Source organism: Gopherus evgoodei, chromosome 16, assembly GCF_007399415.2.
Source record: "Gopherus evgoodei ecotype Sinaloan lineage chromosome 16, rGopEvg1_v1.p, whole genome shotgun sequence".
Classification (NCBI taxonomy): domain Eukaryota; kingdom Metazoa; phylum Chordata; order Testudines; family Testudinidae; genus Gopherus; species Gopherus evgoodei.
Genome location: NC_044337.1, coordinates 334,715 through 340,639, shown reverse-complemented (window position 1 = coordinate 340,639; position 5,925 = coordinate 334,715). Strand labels below are relative to the sequence as shown.

General features: G+C 52.1%; 1 non-coding gene across 1 annotated transcript; it reads left to right on the top strand.

Annotated features, from left to right (window-relative positions):
- The first annotated feature begins 5,312 nt into the window (after positions 1 to 5,312).
- On the top strand, positions 5,313 to 5,384 carry TRNAC-GCA. Its single transcript has one exon. It is a non-coding gene; the product is annotated as a tRNA-Cys (tRNA).
- Positions 5,385 to 5,925: the final 541 nt, after the last annotated feature.

Below are 5,925 nucleotides of genomic sequence, written 5' to 3'. Positions count from 1 at the left end.
CAGGAACACGGGACTCTCTGTCACCCAGACCTGCAGTCGCTGCACCTAGCAGCGTGGCTCCTGCGTGGCTGACCAGTTCTGAACTGCGCTGCTCCACCCTGGTACGGGAGGTACTCTTGGGCAGCAGGAAGCCTTCCACTAGAGCGACATACTCGGCCAAGTGGAAGCGTTTCTCCTGTTGGTGCGTGGAGAAAGGTCTCCGCCCGATGGAAGTTTCGGTGGCCAATATTTTAGACTATATTTGGTCCTTCAAACAACAGGGCCTGGCGATATCATCCTTGCGGGTCCACCTGGCGGCTATCTCCACCTTTCACCCGGGTGGGGATGGCCGCTCCGTTTTTTCTCACCCGACGGTGACTAGATTCCTGAAGGGGCTGGAACGTTTATACCCTAACGTCCGACTCCCTGCTCCAACCTGGGATCTTAACCTGGTGTTGTCTCGGCTCATGGGGCCCCCCTTCGAGCCGTTAGCTACTTGCTCCCTACTCTATCTCTCTTGGAAGACTGCCTTTCTAGTAGCTATCACCTCAACTAGATGGGTGTCGGAACTCCGGGCTCTCACGGTAGACCCCCCGTATACAGTCTTCCATAAAGAGAAGGTGCAGCTGAGGCCACACCCGGCCTTTCTCCCCAAGGTGGTCTCAGCCTTCCACATCAACCAAGAGATATTCCTCCCGGTTTTTTTCCCGAAACCTCACTCTTCAGGCAGGGAGCAACAGCTCCATTTGCTTGATGTCCGTAGGGCTCTCGCGTTCTATGTGGAGAGGACCAAACCGTTCCGCAAATCCCCCCAGCTTTTCGTGGCAGTAGCGGACCGCATGAAGGGGTTTCCCATTTCTTTGCAGAGGTTATCCTCGTGGGTAACGTCCTGTATCAGGACCTGCTATGACTTGGCCCACGTCCCTATGGGCCGTGTGACTGCGCATTCTACCAGGGCGCAGGCGTCGTCGCTGGCTTTCCTCGCCCGTGTGCCCATCCAGGAAATCTGTCGGGCAGCGACCTGGTCATCGGTCCACACCTTTGCTTCCCACTACGCCCTGGTCCAGCAGTCAAGAGAGGATGCGGCCTTCGGATCTGCAGTGCTCCATGCCGCTACTTCTCACTCCGACCCCACCGCCTAGGTATGGCTTGGGATTCACCTAACTGGAATGGATGTGAGCAATCACTCGAAGAAGAAAAGACGGTTACTCACCTTTGTAACTGTTGTTCTTCAAGATGTGTTGCTCATATCCATTCCACACCCGCCCTCCTTCCCCACTGTCGGAGTAGCTGGCAAGAAGGAACTGAGAAGCGGGTGGGCCGGCAGGGGTATATATCGAGCGCCATGGCGGCGCCACTCTAGGGGGCGACCTGCCGGCCCACTGGAGTTGCTAGGGTAAAAAGTTTCCTACGAACGTGCACGCGCGGCGCGCACACCTAACTGGAATGGATGTGAGCAACACATCTCGAAGAACAACAGTTACAAAGGTGAGTAACCGTCTTTTCCAGCCCAGGGGACCCTGAGGAGGGGAGGAGACAGAAATGCCCCTTTCAGTTATTACCTCTTCTCCAGAGTGCAGGTCAGAATCTACAATCCTTTCTCCCCCACCAGCCCCTGTGCCAGGATCTCTCAAGCAGAGCCTGGAGTCCTGCCCATGGCGTCTGTACTATTGACAAACCCTAAGTGACAGGGACAAAACACTCAAATCCCGCCTGGTGCAGGGAGCCTGGTTTGTTCTTCAAATTCTGTCTTTGGTACATTTCCAGGCCTGGGAATGTCCCACAACAGCATTGAATGGGAAGCTGCCTGCAGAACAGTGACACTGCACAGAGCTACTGTGGGGGAGGGGTGGGAATTAGTAACATTTGGAGGCTTGTTTGGGAAATGAGCCTTTGCTAACAAGGTTTGTCTCTGTTCATATTTCTCCTCAGGTGTTATACTGAGGGATCTTTAGTATATCACTGTGAGGTTAATAACTATCTCCTCAACTTTATTTACTCAGCTTAAAAATTGGTGTCACCTGATTTTTTGCATCTCCCTGTGAAAATACAACTGGCACGTGTGGCTTTCTACAGGGGTCATGATGTTAAAGTTGGGGAATTCAGTCTCTGTACTTCTGGGGGGAGTGTTACTTTTTTACAGCTGACTCACTGCCAGGCACACCGGGCTGTTAGCTGCAACCAATGTCCTTGCCAGGGGCCCCTGCTGAACCCTGGGCGGCTGCACTGCCGTGCTGGGGGGACTCTGCCGGGGGAGAAGCTGCTGCGGAGCAATGTAGAGCAGGTGCAGGAAGGAGCTGGGGTCACTATTCACATTCTGACCTGCACAATTTTCCAAATTTGGGAATAGATTCATAGATTCATAGACATGAGGTCAAGAGGGACCATTATGATCATCTAGTCTGACCTCCTGCACAATGCAGGCCACAGAATCTCACCCACCCGCTCCTGTAACAAACCCCTGACCTATGTCTGAGTTATTGAAGTCCTCAAATCGTGGCTTAAAGACCTCAAGGTGCAGGGAATTCTCCAGCAAGTGACCCCTGTGCCCCACGCTGCAGAGGAAGGCGAATATCTGAGAACAATTCTAAGGGGAAGGTGAATGCAGAGCTATGACACTGGAGATGCCCGGACCTGGGAAGATAATTTGCGAAATTAGTTGTCACTCACAAGAGTTGTCTCTGTTCCTATTTCACGCTGTGGTGTTAGAGGAATCAGTACAGATTTTTACTATATTAATTAAACACTTAATTTTATGTAACCAAGCCAAAAACTTAGTGTCACTTATTTTTTCTCTGTCCTAGCAAGAATGAATTGAATTTTGTGACTTTCTGGAAAGTGCAGAGAGATTAAATGTGGGGAATTCAGTCTCTGTGTTTGTGAGCTGATGTTTTCCTCTCACAGGTCAGTGCCTGCATTGAAATGCCAAGAGGGATCTAAGGGCTGGTGTACGCTGGGCACTGAACTGGCAAAGCGATGTCTCTCAGGGTGTGACCCCTGCCCCAAACCCATAGAGTTAACGTGACCTAAGCCCTGGTTAGATAGTGCTAAAGAAAAGGGGGAATTGTCCTGTCAATGTAGCTATTACAGGGATGAGAAAAACCCTTCAGTTGCTGTCTGCTCCAGAGTGCTATAGCAGTGCCACAGCAGTGTTTTAACTGTAGACAGAGTGAAACTAGATCTGGTTCCAGTTCACACTGTGGATGCTCAGGCACTGAGACTGCAATAATAACAACAGCACAGTGCTTGCCTAGTTGGCAGGATTTGAACCTGTGCAGGGCGACCCCAATGGATTTCTAATCTAGCAGTTTAACCACTCGGCCACAACTACTGGGTACAATTGTTTCACTACACAATGATTCTGTTCTCATGGAATTGTCACTTCAAATTGTTTGCTCACACCAGCTTCCCCAGCACACTCATGGCTGCGCATCAGTGTAAGTGTGTCCTTGGCTGAACAGCGAGAATTCCTGCCCATTTCCCTTCCGGCTGGAGCAGGATGAGAGTGTGTTTGTGTGAACGACATTGCTGTAGATGGTTGTTCACTCCCCACTCTGATAATTCAGACAGTCTCTTTCCTAGTCAAATCTCCAGCACATCGTTCCAATAGCAGGGGGCAGGATTTCTCTGGGGCACTGAAATGTTTCAGGGGGTTGGCGTGTGAGCTCAGCCTTGCATCCATCCCTGATGTTTCATGGACTAACAACAACAGCAGCAGAAAGAAAGAGCCGAGCCAATATCTCCCTGTCAGGGATGCAGGTGCCACGTCCCCTCTGTCTGACCATCGCCATTGCAGGAGAGAAGGGTTCACTGGAATCGAATGCCCTGGCTCAGACCAGAGACATGGAGAGGTTTTGCTGTTCACGGATCTGTGCAAAGGAAATTGTGTCTCTGTGTGAAATTGAGGCAGGAAATGAAACGCCCACGTGGTGGCCCAACGCCCTAAGGAATGTGGGTGAAGGATTCCGGCGAAGAAATGATTTAACGGGGGTTTGTTTCAATTTATTGATCTGATTAAAACTATGGCTAAAAGCCCCCTGTAACAGAGGCTGCGGGTCAGGACAGGCAGTTCTGTGCAGAGTGTTCAGAGCTACCCTGTATCTACCCTTTCTCTGCACCGTCCATGCTCCCAGAATGCACCAGGCCCTGGACTGAACTCCTCCCCTGCGGGCTGAGCTGGTTCCATTTGCTGTGATCCTGTTGGATGGGTGGAGGGAAGTGACAGTCCCAACCCAGAGCCAACAGCCCCCTGTCACCCAGCACCCTTACCCCCAGCAGTGCAGGTCAGCCAGGAGCTGGGCCATGCCAGGCGCTCAGGGGCGTCTCCCCTGCAACTGGGGGCTCTCCCCAGCGTGGTCTGTGGGAGCTCGTGCACTAATGGGGCAGTGGCAGCAGCCACACGGTGGGTTGGGCTGGTGACCCGGGTCCATCTCCTAGGAGCGGCTGGGCTCATGCTTAGGCGACTGGCCCCAGCCACTGGCCAAGCCCCACAGCCACGCTGCTGCTGTTACCACACTAGCCCCTCATGCCCCCATTTGCTCACTGACGCCAGGAGAAGGTTTGCAGGGACGAGGTGGGAAGGGTTTGACCCCAATATCCCAGAGCTGATTCTCCCCACAGAGGGATGTGTGCATGTGGTGGGAGCCGTGTGCAATGCCCTGTGCCCATGAGGAGGGGACCGGAGCTCTGCCAGCTGGAGGATTTATCCTGCAGGAGTCCTGCCTCCCTCTCCCAGGGGTTCCCCTGGAGCAGAGAAGCTTTGAATCCTCACTGGAGACGAGAGAAGCTGGAGCTGCACAAGCTGCATGGCAGAGGTTCTGGATCAGGTTCTCATGGGCACATTGGGTTCATTCCCTCAGGGCTGCCCTGCCCTGTGCCAGGGCTGCTCTCACTCCTCCAGCACAGAGGGGGCTACAGGCTCTTTGCCAAGCTGGGTCCCAGCTCAAGGCAGATTTAACACTGGTGGGGGAGCCCAGGCATGTGCTGGTGCCGCTCAGGGAGGGAATCTGGGCCAAAGACTGATTACAAATTGGGTAACACTAAAGTGGGACTAGAAAGACCCTTGCTGGGATGTTGGGGATAGGTACCGTGTGTACCGAGCCCTCGCCGAGAAGTCTCTGGGAGAGTGGATTCTTCTGAATGGGCCACCAACACGGCTCGTTGGTCCTGATATTGGCTGCTCCTTTGCTGATACTGACAAGCTAGTTGGGGGCCTTTCCCACTCACCCTGTAGCTCCGGAATGCACAGACAGCAATACTGGGGTGGGAGAAACGAACTCCACGCTCAGGTTTCAAGATCTTTAAGATCACTGACTTGCCAATGGCATTGTCAGGGGGGTGTAACTCAGTGGTAGAGTGTTTGACTGCACCTCAAGTGGTCCATGGTTCAAATCCAAGTGCCCCCTTATAAGCCTGGTTCTTCACTAAAATAATTGCATATCCATCCCCATTATGTTCAGGAGTTTCACTGGATAGGGATCCCTGAAATGAGTACAAACGCTCAACATGTTCCTGTGCAAATGCATACAAACCAAGCAAACGTGTCCCCCAGCTGAAATCACTTCCAATCCTCTAAGTCTCTAGGTTTGTTTTCATCAACTAAACAAAAGCACATGAAGGCAAATTTGCAGGTCCATGGGCTACAATGTGCAGAAGAACAAGAATCACATCCACTTGGGAGGAATGGACTAGTCTGTATTACATTTGGTAAGTAAGTTGCCACTGGAACTGAAAACTCTACGGGAGATGGACAGGAGCCTGTTACAAAACTAAAATAACCAAGATTTACCAGACTCCCTGTTACACATTCAATCCTCTCTTTGTGCGCACGGTATCAACTGGGGCTCTAACAAATGGCAGCCTTCCTTTAACACAGCTCGTTGTTCCTTGTGACTTTCAGATACATTCGAATGGCAGCTGTTTAGAGGTCATGGGCTGCTAGTTCAT